Source organism: Stegodyphus dumicola, chromosome 3 (genome assembly GCF_044657685.1).
Source record: "Stegodyphus dumicola isolate Sdum_Otavi_A_Nest chromosome 3, ASM4465768v1".
NCBI lineage: Eukaryota > Metazoa > Arthropoda > Arachnida > Araneae > Eresidae > Stegodyphus > Stegodyphus dumicola.
The window spans coordinates 16,098,269-16,109,346 of record NC_140770.1 but is presented as its reverse complement, the minus strand read 5'-3'; the positions used below and the strand labels follow the sequence as shown (position 1 = coordinate 16,109,346).

Here is an 11,078-nt window from a genome sequence, read left to right as displayed (position 1 = left end):
AGAATGCTTAGCATACAATTAGCATTCTTTAAGTTTTTAAATTTCTGTAATACAGACCACTCCAGTTTAGCTTAGTAGATTCTGATCATTCATTTGAATAATTAGGAACTTAAAGAAGAAAGCACTAATTAACATGTCAGAAAATACTGGATAGCTGCAGCTGCAGAAGGAATCATATACCTTTTTTACATAAGGTAAACTAACTTTCATCCACTTTGAAAATCCAGTTTAGGATATTTTTCCTTTTATTATTATTAGCCCAAAAGAGCGTTAGTTCAGAAGGGCCATTAATTTCGTTTTGTCATTTTGTATCGATTCACTGTAAATGTCCGTATCACTTTTCAAACTGTTGTCACCAAATATTATCGCCCTGTGTTATATTTAAAGAAGTTAAATTATGAAAAATCAGCATAAATGTATGTTTCTCTCATTGTGATAAAAAAACGGTACCTAGAGCCATCCAATTTTTAATAACGTAGTCATCCTTTGAATATGAGCATCTGGAAGCCCAAATTTGGAATATGTTTTATTTGATTTAATATTTTGTAACACTTTAACGAATTTGTGATTAAGAAACTCGATGATTTCAAAGCGAGCAATGGCAACACTGTACGAAAGAGAGGGGGGGAATATGTCTAAGGCAGGAGACTGTGTATCGGAAATTCTAAAGATATGCTCATTTAAAAATTATTTTGTCATAAAACTGAAGTTTATGGCTTAAGTGCGAAGAACATGATATTTAATAAATAAAGGTAACATAGAAAACGTTAAAAAAAGCCTCCACTGGGCATAATGTAAAATCTGAAAGTCTCTTCAGATTGTTTTCAAAAATTATTTTCTGACATTTCTCTAAGGATCCGGTGTAGATGATCTCTAATGATCCAAACATCGTCTGTATATAGAGAGTGTTCACACATTTTTGTAACGATTTTGCAAAGATTTATGTATAAAAAAAATCTTAGAATTTTATTTTCTTATATTTTCATTCTGACAGCCCTTTTGTTGAGCTATCATGTTACATCTTGATTTCCAAGATAAAAGTCCTTTTCTTAAAATGTAAAGGTTGACTTTATTGAACTCTTCCTTCACAATCTTCCATGCAGTGTTTTGGGATGCCGCTTATAAAGAGCTTGTTTTAAAAGTCCAGATGCACAGTAATCCATAGAAGATATATCAGGGGACTTGGGTGAGATGTATTTAAAGGGAATAGCTTCAATTCCGGTTTTATTTCTCATTTTTTCAAAAATTAGAGTAGCATATTTAGAGGTATGTCTTTTAGAGCCTTATCCTGATGGAACTCAACATATCGAAGATTGTTTGGATAAAAAGGTGGAATTTTTTATCTAAAACATATTTTTGATAGTAATCCGAATTAATTTTGACATTTTTTTTCTACTTTACTTATTTTAAGTTTTCCCTTATAAGAGAATCTAATAAACATAAAACATTTAGAAAAACTTTCCTTATTATCTTCGAACCGACATATTAAGTCTTTTTCTCCTCTTTTTCGTTAGTAAACCGATCTTTTTGTATTGCAGTCAGATACTCAAGCCTCATCAATTATAACTGCATATTTTCATTTTTCACCTGCCAAATTATTTTTACTCAGCAATCTGCACATAGTCTTGTGAAGAGAAACATGTTTCGGCATTAGACGATGAACATCATGCTTTTTTCTTTTGATTTAAATCTGATTTTATAATTTTGTTCACAGTTCCTACAAAGTTATTTAAAGATTTTAAAATATCTCTTTGAGGGGGTGGGGTGCTGGATTTTCTCGTAAAGCATGAGATGCGACTTCAGATTTAATAAGAGCTGTACGTACCTTTGTTGGGTATGCATTTTTTGACTTTTTTCCCAGTCAGATGTAAACTTTGACGTTTCTTTCTTTTCATATTAATTATATCACTTTTTTTACATGTAGAAATATTAAAACTATGCTTTTCATACTTTCTTTTAACAATTGAATAAGAGTACTTCTCTTTTTACGGCGCAAAAATATAGTCTTCGATACATTGTTTATTTTTCAGCGACATTTTAAGAAAAGAATATTTTTAATGCAGCAGACGATAATTAAACCTTATCCCTATTTGATGCCACTCAGGTATGTATTTTGAAATTAATATTTAAATTCATTGAAAAAATCAAAATCGTTACAAAATGTGTAAACACCCTCTGTAATTGCTATATTTTCTTGCATCTTCCTCATTGTTTTAATTATTTTTATCGTCTGAAAAATTGAGAGTGGAAAATTATGTGAATAATTTAATTTCGGAAGAACGCGGTTCTGTAAGTAAGAATAAATGAAAAAGTACTTATGTATAAACTATTGTCAACTATCACAATATTATTTCTTTAAAAGAAACCTGCATTCCGATAAGAATACATAGTAATATTCGCATTACAATATCTAAGAGATGTATTTATTTCTACTTCCCTGTAACTCATTCCTTGTTATTGTTATCTGATACTCCTTAGGCCTCAAATCATCCGCACATAATTCAAGAAAGTGGATGTGCAGCTGACTCTGTGAAATCGTAGACTGAATGTCAGTTAGTAATTGGTTGGTTCTTGTGTAAGGCTGGCATAACATTTAGAAGAGAAAGATTCAACATGACCTTCACAGGTAATTTGTGAGAGTTTGTCATTGTTATAAGATGAAAATAATCAGTAAGTGTGCAAACCTATTTTAAAATTTAAGCGAGCTTATTTTCTGAACAATTGAGGAAGGGGGAATTTATAATATTTTAAAAATTTTCAGAATCTGAACTAAATAAAAAGAGTAGGGCGAAAAATACGTGAGGAAATGCGGTATTCCAACGTGCTATGACGAAATTTGACATACCTAGATGTTTTTTACATTGCGTTTTTCCCGTAATGTCTTTACATTATGTTTATAATGATTATTATGAATTAATGTTATGATATAATTATAAACGTATTCACATTATATTTATTAGAGTTGGCGACTTGTTCTCCAACCGGTATTGGTAGACACAAGCACGTAACTCATTTGTACCAACTTTATAGTGGTTAGTGACTCTGACTGTCGTATCGAAGGGCCCGGGTTCGAATCCTGGAGCAGGCATGGATGTTTGTAAATGTATAGTATTTTTGCATCATGGGGACATTCTAAATATATGGTGAACTAATATATATATATAAATAATCTCAAACCTCATGAGAAGTCTTCTCATGTGGTTTGGTGGTAGGAGAGAAGAATGAGAAATCATCGCGCCACCTCTCAAGGTCATTTCCCTCAAAACTGGGGTTGAAGTCCGATCTCTTTGATATCTAGTTGTAGTGTTTAATGATACTTTTTCATTATTGACAGCCACTATGTTAGAGAAGCTATGTTGTCAACTCTTGAAAACTGCCAAATGCAGTTGTAAAAAAAAATCAAATTTGGTTTCGGAGATTTTTTGTCGTAGTCGCGAGTTTTACTATTTTGCTTGCCGCCCAGACGGTATAGTGGTTAGGTGAGGTAAACCGCTGAGTTGGCTTCCGACCCAGGTATACTTGATATATCCATGCAGAATTGGTTACCAACCCAGCAGGAGTTAACTACTAGCTGCCAGGCCGCAGTCCTGCCCCCCCCCGGCAGAGCAGACGACGTTTATTAAATGCAAAAAAAAGAAGTATACATGTACATACAAGGCACTTGAAGAAGAGTACAATCAAAATATATAGATATAAATACCAACTCGGATACAGATATATGTACATATATATTCCGAAGTGAATAAAAGTATACATTTTCTCACGCATATTCAGATATACAGGGTGATCTTTTATAAAGTGAGTGTTTGGAGTGCCCTGTAGCGCGATCTAATAGCCGAAATGGCACCAAACGTGGTATTTAGACTAAACAAGAGATGGAACATCAAGACATACAATTGTACAGTTAAATTATTAATGTTTACTACATTAACTTCCCCGTTGAGGAATTAGACCACATTCAATATGAGCACCGTTCTCAGAAATAACACAGTGCATTCTGTGTTTAACGTTCTCCATAGCCGTATGTAACATATCACAAGGAATATTCCGCACTGTCTTTGCTATGTTGTCCTTTAGAATAGACAAATTTGATACTCCACCAACATAAACTTGAGATTTCAAATAACCCGAGATCCAGAAATCGCTTGGTGTGAGGTCAGGGGAGCTGCGGATGCATTACATTGATTCATGTAATACAGCTTCACCAGTAACGCACGTTCCGGTAACGTGAGAGACATGTCCACTGGAGCTCGTTTATTTCAGCTGAGATTATTTGTCGGTGCTGTCTACTACTTGCTTTTATAACCCCTATTACTGGCACTGTCATCGCACAAGATTTGCATTTTTCTTTGATACCCGTGTTTTATGCTAATTCTCGTTATTGTAAACTACAGCCGCGCCACAATATACCCTAGCGGCCATTTTTTGAACTAATTTTGTTTTTCACGGAAACCTTTTTCCCATGTCTTGATTAGTCTAAATACCAAGTTTGGTGCCATTTCGGCTATTAGATCACGCTACAGGGCGCTCCAAACACTGTCACTTTAAAAAAGATCACCCTGTACATATACTTTATCATGATATTTAAAGTTTACATGAAGCATGGCATTGAGGTACGCGTGATCCTTAGTGTAAATTAAGTACCATAAATAAAAGATATTAACATGTACAGATACAGTACAGCATTCAGATATAGTACAAAATATGTGTATGAAAACTTGGCACTTCATAAATACAAAATTACATATTACATACTCTTTTGCTGACATATTGAACTAGCGTATATCGTACTAACGTGCATACTGCACGTTACGCTACAAAGGCTTTGCAGAGCAAGCAATCTGTCTTCAGGTTAATAAATGTGCTAGCTCAAGAAGAGTTAATGCCATACTGAAGGTGCGATATCTATTTCTAAGAAAACTGTGCTTAGAAATGGCATTGTTAGAACCTAATGTGTGTTAGATACGACTCAAGTTTGTACGTGAGCATTTATATGGACATCTCTGAAAAAATTCCACCGTTTTAATATATTTCATTTTGAGAATAAATTTTATTAACCTGTTATCGGGCTTGTGTATTCAATCAACACTGGTTATCATAAATTAAGGAAAAATCACAAAAATCATGATTACTGAAAAAGTTAAATGTAGATATTACTGAAACGTACCCACAATATATTAACACTTAGAAAGATATCAAATAACATAAAAAGAAATTACCAGACAAATATGGTAGTATAGAAATTAGCACATGTATAAAAGGAACAAATCTAAGGTGTCGGTTTGCTATAGGAAAAATACCTTCAATATGGAATATGATCGCCTCTAGAAGCAATACAGCACATTCAGCGATGTGTGATGCTTTCAGTTGTGCGGTCTATGAGTTCCATAGAAAGCGAGAGCCATTACACTTGCAAAGCAGTTGCAAGCGCGACAAGGGTCTGAGGGGGTGGATTGAGAGCAGCTAAACGTCTCCTTAAAGCATCCCAAACGTGCTCGATAGGATTCAAGTCCGGGGATCGAGCTGGCCACTCCATGCGCATAATTGTTTCCTGTTGAAGATAATCATATACGATGAGAGCCCTGTGTGGTGTTGCATTGTCGTCCTGTCACAGATCTGGATGCCTCAAAACGGAGCACAAAAAAGTGATTTTCCTGTTGCTACGCCATCTTGGAATCTGACGCTGAAGTAAACATGTGTAGCAAACAGTATGTAGCACATGAGAAACTTGGGCAGTTGCCAAATATTATGGTGTAGATTTTACTACGGGTAAGATAATAACATCGATATATAACAAATTTTTAAAACGGCACCATTAATTTATAAACATCCATTATATAGACAAAGAATGACAAACTAATATAACAGGAATGCACAAATTAGGAAGAGTTATAAGGTATTTCTTCCACCTTCTTAGCATGCCTTTGTGGTGTAGTGGTCAGCAAACTCGGCGCGTATTCGAGAGGTCCGTGGTTCGAGTCCCGGCGAGATCATTGCTCATTTTTCATCCTTCTGCTTTAAAAAATTAACCTAATGTCTCTATAGTACTGCCCGAACTAAAAGAAAAAGTAAAGGATTATGATTCTCCGCCACCAGGATTTGGCAATTGTGTCCCCTAATTCCCAGTGGCCGTTTAAAAGGGAGTATATAAGGTATTTCTCCTGCCATCTTAGCATGCCTTCGTGGTGTGGTGGTCAGCACACTCGGCGCGTATTCGAGAGGTCCGTGGCTCAAGGGCATTGCTCATTTTTCATCTCTCCTGCTTTTATAAAATAACGTAATGTCTCTACTTGGATAATAAACCTGAAATAAAAGTAGTTTAATATAAAAATAAATAAAATAAAAGTAGATAATTTCCTATTCTTTTCCAAGAGAAGCCAAAAGATTTAGCAACAGAGCGACATTTCTGAACTATGTCTTGAGAAAATGTAAAAAAATTCAAATAAAATTCTTTTTTAAATTTAAACAAAAATAATCAAATGAGAATAAATGAAATAAATCTAAACATAACTTAAAGTGAAGCTTAAGAATTTTTTTTTTTTTTTTTTTTTTTTGAGAGGCATTTCTCAAGATATGTTATTGTTTAAAATGGCCAGATACTTGAAACTTAAAACATTTATCGGAAAGGTTAATACTCCATCAATCATTTAACCATCTTATCACTAAGAATATTACCCAAGGTGCACCACAAGAAGCAACCAATTTTGCACCTAAGAGAACATAGTATTTCCATCTCTATTTTGATGGCGAACACACCAGGGAAAGGAACCGATGGTCTTTCCCACCTCTTCATTAAACTTCTTCTGAATATTTCTAATATCCTATGCCGCATAGACACTAAAATATCAACTATTTTCTCCAGTTTCTAATCTGAGCTCAACGATAAGGCCGACAGCCGCGCTAATCGCTGTATAGATCAGGGCGGATAATCAAAACATAAACTTCCACGATGAGATTTGAAACAATGTTTATACAGTCAAAAGTCGTTAATTCGGACACTCATAATCCGGACCTCAAAGCTACAAACTTTCTGCGCATGCGTCGCGTTCACGCATGCGCACAGGCGTTTACTAGTGCGCGTAAGACCTTTACGGCTGCGAATATGTTTGTGCGCATGCGCGTTTAATGTGTAACAGACGGTATAAGCTAAGCTAAAATTATCTAATTTAGTTAATGTTGCAGATTGCGTTGTTCCTTTTATTATTTTTTGCAGACCGTTAGAGCAATTTCATAAAAGTAAGCTTGAACTTTCGATTATGTCAAATAGAATTTCCGATATATATTTACTAATATGTAATTTGTATCTACAAAGCGAAAGTATGTTTCGAAATCCGAAATCTGTTTATCAATTTCACGCCGCGGATTGGAAGTTGATCTGTCAGCACTATCCTTATCTTCAGGGCAGATGTTTTTATTTTATTTGGCTTATAATTCCTTACTAAGTGTAGTATTTCATCTCGATGTACCCCGTCTTTGATATGATTTAAATCAAGTTCCTCGTCATTATAATTCGCTTCCGCTAGTGAAGAAAGTGACCCAGAGGTTATTGAAAACGAAAACATTTCGATTGACAAATTAGCCGGTATTCTCAACACAGCAATTGTAGGACTTGAACAGCGGAACTTTGTAACTAAACAAGAAATTATGTCTGTTTAATAGAATTAGAGAGAAAGTATTATCACGTGAAACGAAGCAACTTACATTGAAAGAAATGTTTAATAAAGTAAACAAATAAATATTAAGCTTTTTCTTTTTGTAAATTTTGATACCCTTTAGATAATAATTGTTCTTTATTTCATAAATTACGGTTTCATATTTTTTATTTTGTAATTTCTGCATGCCATCTTACCAGATTTAAACTGATGATCTATAATCCGGAATCGCCGAAGTCCCGACGAGTCCGGATTAACGACTTTTGACTGTACTTAACAAAATTGTAATTAAAAATTTTGAATACAAATAATGCTTAAAAAGTTTGCTTTTCTTGCTTCAAAATTTAGATTTGTCTTTTTCTATTACTAGCCCAGAAAGGCTATTAATTTCATATTGGTATTTTGCGTCGAAAACTTTAAATGTCGGTTCACTTTTAAAATTTTTGGCACCAAATATTATCGCCCTGTGTTATATTTAAAGAAATTAAATAATGAAGAATCTGCATGAATGTATATATGTTTCTCGCATTGTGATAAAACAACGGTACTTAGAGCCATCGAATTTTGAATACGTACGTATCCACCCGAATATTGGTATCTGGAAGCTTTAATTTGGAATTGTTTTTATTATTGATTTCATATTTTGTAACACTTTAACGAATTTTTGATTAACCAACTCAACGATTTCAAAGCTAGCAATGGTAACACTTTGCGGAGGGAAAAAACAACAACAAACATTTTTATCTCCAGCGCGTGAGACTATGTATCGGAAATTCTAAAGATAGGTTCATTTAAAAATTATTTTGCGATATTGCTGTTGAATTGAATTTTATGTTTAAAGTTCGACGACGAGATCTTATGCTTTCTCGTGGTTTCAGAGCGGCGATTTTCAGTTGGGGGGGGGGCACGTAGGCATGTGTGTACTGGTGCCAGTGAAAAATTTGAGATGTTTAAGTTAAAAAAGGTATCAGTATAAAACTTAGTGTTATAGTGCTAAGATATGAGCTGGGTATTTGTGCTTTTCATGTGGAATGGGTGAGTATTTGTGGCTATCAATTTCTGTGTTGTGATGGAATTCTACGGCGTGGGAAAATTTTGTGGCTAGTGTGTGTATGTATTCTTGTATAGTGCGGACGTAAAGGTCTGTGTGATTTGAAATGTACCAGGGCGCATTGACGATCTCACATAATAGTATTTGTAGTATTTGTAGCCTTTTTAGATTTGTCATGGCGGCCTGTCCCCAGATTTGACAAGCGTAAGGTAAGGCAGGTCGTAGAATCATTTTTTTTATAAAGGATAAGTTTGTTTTTTGTTGATAGATTGCTGCTCTTTCCTAGGAGGGGTCGCATAGTGGCTGTTGTGATTTTGAATTTTTCTGCAGTATTTGCAAAGTGTTTCCTGAATGTAAGTTTGGAATCGAGTGTGACGCCGGCGACCTACTCGATGTCATCGTCAGAAAGAATAGAGGGAGGAGGCCTGTAGTTCGAGTTTTCTTTGCGGAAGAGGATAGCATTCGATTTTTGAGTATTAATGGCTATCTGCCAAAATGTGAACCAGTGCTGAAGTGTGATCAGATAATTTTGGAGTTGCAGTCTGATGTGGTTTGCGTGTATTGCCCTGGTTAAAATTACTGTATCGTCTGCGAAGAGTGCAAGTGAAATATTTGTGTCAGTGGGAATGTCATGTGTGTATATGTTATAGAGGAGGGGAGTGAGGACAGAGCCTTGGGGAACACCAGCGAGAATGGGGCGGATGGTGGAGAAGCTGTTTCGTATTTTAATGTGAAATGTTCTATTATCTAAATAGGAAGCGAGCAGCCTGATAAGGTGTTCGGGAAAGTTGAGTTTTATAATTTTATAGAGGAGGCCGATGTTCCATACTCTATCGAACACTTTGGAAACATTTATAAATATGGCTCCTGTAGGAATTTTTGCATTAAAATCCATCTGTGATGTAATTTACTACCCTTAACAGTTGGTGTGTTGTGCTATGCATGTATCGAAAGCCGAATTGAACGGGGGGGAGTATAGGTGTGTGCGGGGTTATCTTTATGTATAAAGTAGAGTATGATCTTTTCTGTGATTTTTAAGAGATTACTAAGGAAGCTTATCGATCTATAGTTTTGTGGGAAGGTGCTATTTTGATAGGAACTATAGGGTTTAGGGAATTGTTGCGGTTTTCCAGACGGAGGGAAAGTAGGAGAATTTAATTATTGAGTTTATTATTTTGGTGAGACAAGTTAGTGCATTTATTGGTAGATGTTTAAGGGCTTTGTTTGGGATACGATCATGCCCTGAGGCTTTCTGATTTTTTAGAGTACTAATGAACTGAGCAATGAGTATCAGGGTAGCCAAGAATGTAAAATGAAGTGGGCCGGGTGTGCTAAGGTAGTTTTGTACTGTTTTGCTCATATGTCTAAGGTGGTTGTTATCATAGGGTGAGGGATTTGGGGTGAATGGGTGAATGTATCTTGAATGCCATCTGCTAATGTGTTTGCTTTGTCTGCGTCAGAGTATGCCATGCCGGAAGGACCATGTAGCTTATATGGTTTTCTGAGTTTGCGAGAAATGCCGTAAAGAGAGTTATCCTCAGCTGGTAATGTGTTTAGAAAAGTTGTCCATTTTTGATTTTTAAAATTTCGTATGGCAGGTTTGATCTGTTTTGCTTATTGTTAAGTTGACGTTTTATTGCTAGATCTCTCGTGATTTGCCAGCGCTTGGGAATTCGATTTTTGATAATAATTTTTGCCCTAATTTCTCGCGGGAGATAGAGGAAGCGTTTGTTAATCTGAAAATTATTTGTCGCATCATTAATGGCTGAATGTATCTGATTAGTAAATTTAATCATTTCATTGTCAATATCTTTGCATGTAACAAAACTACCTTAGCACACCCGGCTCACTTCATTTTACATTCTTGGCTACCCTGATACTCATTGCTCAGTTCATTAGTACTCTAAAAAATCAGAAAGCCTCAGAACATGATCGTATCCCAAACAAAGCCCTTAAACATCTACCAATATTGCGGTTTGAAATGTAAAGCTGAGACTAGTAGTAGCGTAGTGTAGATACATATTTATCTGTATCGCGTTGAAACTTTAACTGGATCAGCAAAAATTGAATGCATTAGGGGGGGAAAGAAGAAAAATCTGTTCTCAGTGTATAATAAAAAGTATGACTGGATTGCTGGGTATTGTGCTGGATGGGATATTCGTTAATTTATTCCAGTTTGTTATCCCAACTGTATGAATGGAAGAATAGATTTTTAGGAGAACCGGGTTATGGTCGGATGAAAGTGCGGAGAGGGTTCCAGCCGAAAAACATTCAGATGTTGACGCTTTAGTTAATAGGTTTTGCGGGTTTTTTTTTCTTTTAAATTTCAAGGATTACCACCGACTGCAGCTTAAGCCTGAGGGCAAAGAGACATT

General features: G+C 35.3%; 1 protein-coding gene across 1 annotated transcript in view; it reads left to right on the top strand.

The window, feature by feature from the left end:
- The window catches only part of LOC118193498 (terminal uridylyltransferase 4-like), a 130,245-nt gene that overhangs the window by 106,086 nt on the left and 13,081 nt on the right, over window positions 1–11,078 (top strand). Inside the window, exon 26 of the transcript XR_015040143.1 lies at window positions 2,479–2,626. The gene's annotated coding sequence lies outside the window, so the exon portion shown is untranslated. The remainder of the gene's footprint in view (window positions 1–2,478; window positions 2,627–11,078) is intronic.